Source organism: Rosa chinensis, chromosome 5 (assembly GCF_002994745.2).
Source record: "Rosa chinensis cultivar Old Blush chromosome 5, RchiOBHm-V2, whole genome shotgun sequence".
NCBI lineage: Eukaryota > Viridiplantae > Streptophyta > Magnoliopsida > Rosales > Rosaceae > Rosa > Rosa chinensis.
The window spans coordinates 15,442,554-15,453,459 of record NC_037092.1 but is presented as its reverse complement, the minus strand read 5'-3'; the positions used below and the strand labels follow the sequence as shown (position 1 = coordinate 15,453,459).

General features: G+C 38.3%; 1 long non-coding RNA gene across 1 annotated transcript; it reads left to right on the top strand.

The window, feature by feature from the left end:
* The first annotated feature begins 5,426 nt into the window (after nucleotides 1-5,426).
* LOC112165267 lies at nucleotides 5,427-7,135 on the top strand. The gene is made up of 3 exons (XR_002922746.2): nucleotides 5,427-5,478; nucleotides 5,966-6,003; nucleotides 6,243-7,135. It is a non-coding gene; the product is annotated as an uncharacterized LOC112165267 (long non-coding RNA).
* Nucleotides 7,136-10,906: the final 3,771 nt, after the last annotated feature.

Sequence of the window (10,906 nt, the reverse complement as noted above, 5' to 3'; positions counted from 1 at the left end):
GCTCATTACATACACTCCAACAACCCACACAACAACTTAATTCGAACAAAAATAGTTTAACGAATTAACGATTCGGGCTTTGAAATGCATCCTCAAGAAACAAACAACTACACATTACAGTGCATTTCTGAATAACAAAGTGAACTTTATGTAGTTTGCTTGTACAACCCAGACATGAAATAGAGATGTAAAAACAATGGTAGTGGGTTGGTCTAAAACTGGACATGATTTACTTAACAATAAAAACCCTTTTCCACTGCAGAATAATATGAACTTTAGCCTACCCCATCTTGGCAATTTTCTCCATCATTAATATATAACAAAGGTAGATATGCATATAATAACAAGGCCAAGAGAGAAGGGATAGAAGAGACACAAGGATCGATGTTCTGAATATCGAAGTTAAGTTTTATTCTCACTCCCCGAATTAGTTGTTGCACTCTCGTAAAGGAGTTCAAATTAGGAGTATCAGACTAGTAGTAGTCATTACTCAGTAGAAGTAAATGAAAAAAAAAAGAGAAAAAAAATGAGATGTTCAATTGTCTACGTCTACAAACGAAGATGAATCACACAAGCTACTATTCGAAAGATTATCCATGGTCGTTAATAGTACCAAAGCTACATTCGTGACTATAATTTTTGGATTCATTTCGTACTTTTCTTTAATGTCAACTTTTTTCCTCATAAATAATAGCCGGATTCTCTTGACTATTATTTTTTTGTCATTGAAATAGGTGGTTTAGGGCCGTGAAATTATCTCACCATGGCGATGATACTAAGGAAGAGTAACCAATCTAATTAATGTGACCAATCTCACCAACATCATCGATGCATACTCTAGACGTGATGAACAAAGCAAAATTGCAAAGCCACTACGATAAACAAAACCCCGAATCCATACCTAGGAACAATGAGCGAACAAATTGAACTAGATTATGTGCCGAGAAACCCAAACTGGAATCCATAAAAATATCCGACTCAATTACGGCCCTAGAACGTGAATTTTTTTTTTCATTCTTCACAAACATTGAGCAACTATCTTTGATTGTGGATGAGTGATTTTTGTTGATAGAATGTTTTGTCAATTGACATATACATATTTAGAGATGAATTAAGAGGAAAAATGAATAAAATAATGATGTATCATGCATCCTGGGGATAGTGACCATGACTCATCATCATTGTGCATGTAAACATGGTTACATGACCTTATCAAAAGCAGAAAAAACAAACTTGTACATGCAGGAGTAGTACTACATACTACTGCACTAGAAACTAGGGTATAAATGTCAGAAGAAAATTGACATAGAGAGAGAGAGAGAGAGAGAGAGGACCATAGTGAAAAGGCAAATGGGCTTATTACTTATTGTTGTGCGAAATATTAATGTTACCTTTTTTTGGTCACATCTAGTTGTGTCACGCCATGCATTCGCAATAGCATTGCTTCTCCTGGTTCTTCATCACCAACACCTAATCCTCGTTTTCCTTCCCTCATTTTTGCCTCCTCATCAAATTTCTTTCGTTATGATTATGCTTTTTATTTGATCGTCTTGGTCGTAGTCATTATTTGGTCATTTGGCTCCCGTTCCATGCTAATAGAGAATAAATGTGTATGTATCCAAAATCCAAAGAATGCAAGGGTGTTAATAGGATACTTCCTTCAATTCTCATAGACCCTCTTACTTATTAGAATGATAACCTATCAAGATCTTGTAACTCCTTTAATGTCCCATAGAAGACTTCTACTAGCTCATTACACATATCAACTTCTCACTTCCTACAAACAAAAATGGTTTGAAGGATCAACAGTTCATAATTTGAAATACATCCTAATGAAATCACCAACTTGAAAATCATACGATGTAGCATTAAAAAGCAACTCCACATAATGCCTTTCTTATTAACAACATTAACTAGATTTTAGTAAGAAAAATTTAGTGGGACAAGAAGCCCAAAGAAAGAGAATTTATGCGTTTGAGTTGGATACATAGTCTATTATTTTAAATTTTTGTGACTTTACTAGATCCATGTCTAATTTGCAATGTGCGTCTTTTTAATGTTTTTTTGAAAGAAGGCAAAAGCCAATATATTGATCAAAAGCCAGAATGACCCTTACATACCCTTCCGTTGTCATCTATAGACAGACAAGAAGATGTGTTAGTACCCACAGTGGTACATATATCTAGGTCACTCATTTGACATTAAATACATCAAGATAACGTGAATCCTCCATCGGTACTACTCCGAAGGATTCGCTAAAGGCACAAAGGTGCGTAGCTCCCTAAAAAAACTAGGGAATTATTGAAAGTAATAAAATTACTAACCTAGAGGTCCTTAAAAAAGGAAAGCTAACTAATGACCCAAATGGCCCAAAGAAAAAATAGAAACCCTAGGCCCAAATCGTTGACCCAGCCTTGCCATGCCTCCACCTTCTTGTGTTGAGGACGATGCACGCTGCCGGCGAGCCACTGCCACGACCGCTCTAAACCATCGCCGCCCACTTCAAGGACCACCGGCCACACTACAACGCCACCACCTGGAGGCCAACACCGAACCCAAAAAGCACCAGACCCGATCCAAAAGAATCACCTGCCCCTAGAGCGCCGGCTGCATCTCGACGATGAAGTTGCGCTACCACTGTTGTCACGATGAAAACACCAGCCATCGCCGCCCCTTGAAACCAGACACCACGACTCCCCCGCCACAGATAAGCTTCGAACCAAGCAAGATCAAATCGAACAATCAGGCTTCGAGCCACTGCAGATCTAAGAAACCAAAGAATCCTATACCATCATCACCCGTCTGGTAGTCTCACAGCGACGACGAGGCAAGCCCCACTGACGTGGAGTACCGTCGGTCGAGAAGAGGTCAGCTAAAACTCAACCAAAAGTTGGGCGCGTGCGGCGCGTTCCGGGAGAGAGAAAACCAATTTGTCCTTTTATTTATTCCTGCGTCTTTTTAATGTTAAACAAACAAGTACAATTCAAATTTATTTTCCTTTAGGCCGTGTTTGTTTCACAGAATCTGGGCATTGGGAAAGGAAAGTATTTCCTTTCTTTTATTTTCCTGCGTTTGGGATGGCCAAGGAAAGGAAAATGATTCCCAAAGGAAAGGAAAAAGAGGAGGAAACTTGTTCCCCCTAGGGATGGCAATGGGGCGGGTTGGGGACGGGGATCACAATACCATCCCCATCCCCGAGGTCATTATCAACCCCCATCCCCGCCCCAATCCCCAATAAAAATATATTGGGGATTCCCCGTCCCCATCCCTATTGGGGACTAAGCCTCCAAACCCGCCCCACATCCCCAATAAGAATTTAATAAATAAAATAATTTTTTCTCATATTTCCTTTTTAAAAATCAAAATCTACAACAAATAAATTTAAACCATGATTAAATTCATAAATCATAATTCATAGTGAGTGCAAAAGTCAAAACACCATTAAAGTAAAAGTGTAGCCATTAAAGTAAAGTAGTAAATATATATATTTGTGATTTATATTATAAAAATAAATTAAAATATGTATAAGCTAAATATATGTATATATTTTTGGGGCGGGTTTGGAGATGGGGATCACAATACCATCCCCGCCCCATCCCCAATCTTATATAGCGGGGATTGGGGATCCCCATCCCCATTCCCCCATTTGTCCCCGAATTCTCCCCCCATTAGGGGCGGGTATCCAATGGAGCTCCGCCCCGCTGGGGATTTTTGCCATCCCTAGTTCCCCCTCACCCACCTTAGGAAACTGATTCCCCCCCCGGCCCCACCCACTTGCAAAACTATATGACTAAATTGTCCATGCTCAAAATCATTATTTGCTAATATAACCAACTATACTTGTTGTTTATACGATTTTTGCACTACCCCTGCAATGAAAACTAAAATGTGTATTCTGACTACATTCCTAGTCTTTCCAAACACTGAAAAGGAAAATTGTTGGGAATTGCAATTTCTCATGCCTATAGAAAGAGCAAGGAATTGATTTCATTTTCTTTCATTTCCGCGAATCAAATGCAGCCTTAATTCCAACGTCTATCTCAAGCCATAAACAAGACGAATCATGTAATGCTACCTATTTGTGGCCTCCAACACCCCACAAATCAACTTAATTGGAACAAAATGATTTAACTAATTAACGATTAAGCCTTTGACATGGTATCCTAATTAAGAAAAAGAGCAACTGCACAATAAAATGAATATTTCTTAGTAACAGGTAATGTAGTTACCTAAGTTTAGTTAGCATTGACTCATATCATGGTTTGAATTCCTATGTATGATTCTTTAGCACAGCAATATCAGTACCGGCCTCTTTAGGTCTGTGTCTATAGGTTCAAAACATACTTTCAGCACCAATCAAACATCCACAAGAAAAAGAAATTTGCAGTCTATTTGCCCCAAATTCAACACAAAAGCAAAGCACACACATTTCACCTATTAGGAGTGATTGTTAGATTGCTGTGTCCGATGGTGAATTCAAAGAAGTACAAAAACTTCTAAGTGAAAAGGGCTTTGCTTTTGTGTGGCCTGGTAATGGAATTCAGCCCCTAATCGGGAGCACACACTAATGTTTTGATTTGTTTCAAATTGTTGCAGGTACTAGTGTAGGGTTGAAATAAGTACTTGATCTGTCCACCACTTAACACCCGGCCAATTGGAAATTGTTTTGTTCAGAAAATAGAACTATGCTGTTTCACTGGATGGAATTTAAGCTAAGCAACGTTATGTTTGCTATTAATTATAATTAATAAGAAGGATCAACTCATCATGGTTTATTCTGTTACATGTTCCATTAACTTTTATGCATTCAAGAAACACAGCCAATAAGTGCACGTTTTCTAGCTTAAATAATCGATAATTTCAAATGTAGAAAAGAAGGGAGCCAATCTCAAATTTTCAGTCAAAGCTAAGATAAGGACCCGTGTTACTGTACTTTGTACGGGCAAAGGGATAAGAAATTTAGATAGCCCCACTCAACAACTTTAGAAAAGTACTATGAGATATTTTGGTCATAAAGATCCATCTTTGACCGAAGATTTTCACTTCTGTTTAAGAGGGACACTTTTGTTCTTTTACCTTGTAGGGTTTCCTCTAGCTCCCTTGGATATATCAATGTCTCCTCCTTGTAGATTATAACCGCCACCAGGCACCAGCAATGCCAATTTGTTCTCTCTAAATTCTCCGGCCATCTTAGTTAGAAAATCAGACAGAAACAGAAACCCTCTGCTTTTTGCAAGAGCCCCAGAACCTTTTTGTTCGTTTCGACCATGGCTCATCCACCATGGGAGACACCACTCTTAAAGTTTTTAAGGCCAGCTCTCTCTTTCTCTCTGCATCTGCTTGCATTCAGTCTATTTTCCTTTCCTTTTACATGAAATCAATTTGTTGTCCCCCGTTTCTGAATTCTAATTTTGGCTTGTTCCAAATTTCAGGTTTGAAGATTTTAATGAAATCGGTAGAATGAGGAAGCCACTCAAGGTAACTCATTTATTACTTCTGTTTTCTTCATTGTAGGCCAGAGAACTGTTTTCTTCAACAGCTCCTATGTTTCTTTTGGTTTCTATTCTTCTTCCTTCAGATCAGCTCATAGATTGCTTCAAGTTGCACTTTTGCTGTGTGTAAGAGTTTGTAACTTTCAGTACTAATCAAATCCAAAGCTAAAACATTGCGCAGAAGCAACTTTATTCCATTGTAAAGCTTTTAACTTTTTTAACTGTCAGTACCAATCAGACATCCACAAGAAAAAGAAATCTGCAGTCTATTTGCCCCAATTCAACACAAAAGCAAAACACATACATTTGATCTGTTAGGAGTGCTTGTTAGATTGCTGTGTTCAAGGGTGAATTCAAAGAAGTACAAAAACTTTAGTGAACAGGCCTTTGTTTTTCTGTTGCCTGGTTTTGTTGGTTTTGGTTATCCTTGGCTTTCACGTTTCTACAATGATTTTGTGTTCCTGTGTTTTCAGAACATGACGTGAAGGAGAAAGATGTTTCTGGTTCAGAGGTACTTTTAAGTTTCAACGATATGTAATGGATGTGTTTGGTTTTTCTTGGTTTGGGTTTCTCTTGCTTGCTACAATAATCTTTTGTTTCCTTAGTGGTTTCTACATGTCTTTTGAAAAATTCAGCTCCGTTCTTAAAGTTTTTTCTAAAAAAAAAAAAGAAAAAAAGAAAAAAAAAAAAGGGGGGAGTTGTAGAAGTGCTTAAGAATATGTTACTGATCATGTACATTAAACTTGGAAGGAGGAAGAGGACTTGCCTGGTATCGAGCCAATTGCTGCAGTACCCCCGTTGGGAGAGGCCAGCCGTGATTATCGAAAGTGCCTATACATATGGGGAGCTCGAGGAGGAGGAGATTGATCGCTCCAAGGTCCTCTATATATGTAGCTAGGTACCTTGCCTCACAACCAAGAGGAAGTCGGCTGAGCATCACACTATCAACCTCATCAACCTGTCCGATTGGATCTCACAGCCCTCTAGTCACTATTCTCCCTTTCCATTACACCAAGTGGCTTGTCAAGAGGTGACCGATTCCCCCAATTACACGTCATGTGGTGTGTATGGATGCCAAATTTTCTTCAACAGCAGCCCAAATATTTATGTGCATGATACTGATACTAATCATGATGGTCCCGACTTTGCTGGTTTCACCAAGATGAGTCCTAGTTTCCTACAACGGAAAGTTAGGCTGCTGGTGGCGGAGCTCGCGGGGAAACTCTACGCCCTTGATCTTACTCCAACTAAGATAATTAATACTTTTGAGGTGTATGACCCTAAAAAGGGCATATGCATGGTCACCATTGCCATTATCTCCGGTCCTTAAGAAAGGTTTACTTATACAATACCCCTGCTTTGCAGTCACCGGGACTAAGATTTATTACACCGTTGGAGAAACCCCTGCAGAGAATCCGGTTCCGAATGCCATGGTTTTGTGCTTTGATGTATCTGACCCGAATAAAGAGTGGAGACAAATTCCTGCATTGTTTTGGTTGAAACTATACCCTCCAGATGCTGAGTCCCCCTGCCCTTGTATCTCATATGATGGCAAGCTTTGATTATGGAACTGAATGTTGGGAATGATGATTTGAAATTAATGCTCGCATATTCATGTGGATCAGAGGTGGTAATTTTACCTATTGGAATTTTTTTCTGCCGCGAATCTCAAGCCAGCTTCTTGTTTGTCCCGAGAAGCATATCTTCTTTCTTCCTCTGATCATAAATTGAATTGAAGGTGTGTATGCATCATCTACGTGTGTAACTGTGTATGCAAAAGCTGCATGGGAGGGTTACACGATTATATTTGACGTCGTCCAACGAGAGATTGAACGTGTATTAGACTCCGACGAAGATAATGGCTGGGAATCTGAGGGTCTCATGTAAGTCTTGGAGAATGAACTTGCTTTACGCAAAATAATTGCTGCAAAATGGATCATCATTTACATCCTAGGGCCACTTGATTGACGACATAATGACCAATATTTGAGTCATTATATGGTGAACGTTTACCAAATACCGTTTTACATAGCAACTAGCCAACTATTAATCATACATTGCTCAAATTCTGACCTTATTTTTGTTTGTTCAACCAACAGCGTAACCTTCATATAACAACGACCCACAAACGCAAGAAATGTCCTTAAGGACTTGGAACTAGCAAGTTAAGTGTTGCACCCTCGCAATTTAAAACACAATACGAAAAACAGAATGTTCAACCGTGAAATTAGCAGCTTAGAAGTAGCACGTCTTTCTCATCTTGCTATAACATTTTGATACAAACCAATTAGATTCACGCACAAACAAACGCTAGCTCATTACACTGCTGCTTGTGTAGCTCTTCAAGGAATGCTTCCAGCTCCTCATCTGCTGGTAGCTTCACATGCCTATTAGCAAAAACAATTAGGCCCCAAAAAAATCCATCTGAGAATTCATCTTTTCAGGCCTTTTCTGGTTTCTCTACTCTTCTCATAAACAGGGCCGGCCTTGCCCATGGGCAGTGTTGGCGACAGCCCAGGGCCCAAGATTGATGGGGGCATCAGATTTCTCTCCCATTTCTTTATACTATAGTTTTCTCTAATAAAATTTTTATTATAAAATACAAAATGGTCAAAACCCTACCCTATGCCCTATGGACTCCCTTACTCCCATTTCTCTATGTCTCTCTGCCACCACCGCACTACCCCCATCTTTTTCTCTTTCTTTGTTCTCTTTTTCTTTTTAATTATACTTTATACTATATAAAATCATTTTCTCTAATAAAATACAAAACCTACCCTATACACTCCTACAATATCTTTTTAATCCCTTTCTCTTTCTTTGTTCTTTTTTTCTTTTTAATAATTTAAGTGTACTTTATATTCTTCCATCTCTTTCCACTTAGCCGCAAGCCCGCAACCATTCTTCTTCATCTCTCCAGATTCTCATCTTCCTCCTCTTTCTTCTTCACTTCATCGTAGTAGTTAGCTAGTGAAAAGAATAGTTTCGGCAAAAGTCTCTCTCTCAAGTCCCAAATCTTGAAACCCAACAAATTTTTTCTTTAAATTGGTTGCAACGTTTACTCAATATCAGATTTTCAAGTATTATTCTATGCTCCAGTGTTTATCAATTATTATTCAAAGTGATTTCTAACAACTTGCTCATTCATCGGTTTTAAATTTTCAATATTAGGTGAAGTTAGATTTGCAAGTCAGTCTCGATCAGAATTGAAAAGTTGTTGTTTGAATCTTGAAACTGCTTTGAGAAGTGGTGAGGGTTTTGCATGAGATGTTGCCGAATGAGGCATATGAAACAGATAGGCCTTGGACATCCATTTAAATTATGGAGTTTGCATAGAAAATGGATATGTTTCCAAGTGTTATGGTTGCCTACAGGATTTTATTGACTATACCGGTGACGGTAACATCAGCTGAGAGAAGTTTTTTTAAATTAAAATTATTAAAATCAAGTTTTTTGAAATTAAAATCTTATCTGCGGACTACATGACTCAAGATAGGCTAAATGGATTAACTATTTTAACCATTGAAAGAAATATGTTGGCAAATGTTGACTATGAAAAGATAATTGGTGATTTTGCTTTAAGAAATTCAAGAAGACATCATTTTAGATGATTTGTAAACTTTTTTATACGGGGTTTTGGGTTTATCACTTTATGTTCCCGTTGTATAATGTTTCTCTATGTAATAGCCCCTTAAAAAAAGATTTAGAGTATGACATTTGAAAGAATTATTACATGTCTATTTAGGTTAGTTGGGCACACACACAAAATTTTGCCTTGGGCATCAAAAAGCTCAGGACCGGCCCTGCTCATAAATGGCCCTCCACAGCTCTTTGCAGTACTCCCCCTCGCCTCAAAATATAAATACACCCACCACCACTAGTAGGCCAGCTTCCCTCATTCGGTAACGAAGTGGGAACAAGAAAGAGATTCAGGGTTATAATAGATCTGGAGACAGAGGAGAGGTTGTTAGTGCAATGTTTATTTTGATTGGCATTTCCTAAGCGCAACAACCAAGAGTCATGTTTCTTGTAATAGCTTTCTACTCTTGGATCCTTGAAAGAATGGAATGCTTCAAGCTTCATGTACCACTCTCATCAATCAGGTATGTCTTGCATACATGTGCATGCTTGTAAAGTGGTTAGGACTGAACTTGCCTTTGAATCCTATTATAGGATGCGAAAATCTTTTCAATCCTAATATACTGATATGATAATTTTTGGAAGGTTTTATCCAAAGCATTCAAACTTTCTTCATTTGGTTAATGGGCTTTTCCTTTCAAACGTCTGATTTTAATCCATGGATAAAAACCTCTTTTGAAAAGCCTTTCCGTAGTAGAAACCCTAGGAGACCCTAGTTCATTCATATCTTATATACATGTGTTTTTCACGTTGTTAGGGCTGGTGCACCAGAACAAAAAACAAATTACTGCTACATTTATAAAGAGCTTTCTGATCTTTCATCCTCAGAAAGTATTGAGCCAAAATTGTTGTTGAGAATTCTTCATGAGCTGTTCATTGTTTAGCTCTTGAAGGATTATCAAATCTCAAACTTTTTCTATCAAAAAGTTTTCTGGTTTTATGCTTCATGTGTGTTGGTAGTTCATGCATGATTTGTGCCTTAAGGTGATTGACAACCGAGGTGAGAGTTGTGCCATCTTAAGATTGACAAAGGAGAAGAAGGTCGCTGATTTGGAAGTAGCAAAGACGAGGAGACACCGCTGCCCACTAGATTGGTTCTAGTAGATGAGTTGTGTAAGATCTTTATGTACTTTCATATTCATATAGTGGATTGTTCACCGGCATAGTGCCCGCAGTTGTTTACCTCTTTGGAGGGTTTTACTGCGTCAACAGATCTTGTGTTATGTGTGATGATTTTACTTTGGATGGTTTGGCAAATTGAATAAATCATAACGTCATCAAAGATCGGCAATTTCAATTAGGATTCAAGTTCTACTGCAATCCTATATTAGGATACTAACAGGTCTGCACTCCTAAGATTGATTTCTAAAGTTGTCGACATATTGATCAATTCCGTTAGTTGGGAAATATATACATCCATTCTATAATTACAATTGGTACCAGAGCAGGTCACTAGACGGACTTAGTGAGATCCTCGAAGGAAACAGAATGGAAGCTATAAGTGATCATGCAGCTGGGTCAACAAGTCACCCTCCGTTTCTTGATGAAGATGAAATTGATATTGTCACAAGAAAATTTAGAAAATTTCTCAAGGATAGGAAATCCAAAAGAAGTGAATCAAGGTCAGACTCATGCTCCAAGAATACAAGAATAAGAGAAAAGCTAGGTAATAAGGTTTTAAGGTTTGAAAGAGCATCTGAAAAAAAAAACTAATAATGCTCCAAAGTGTTTTGCATGTGAAGGGTTTGGTCACATTGCATCTGAGTGTGCAAATA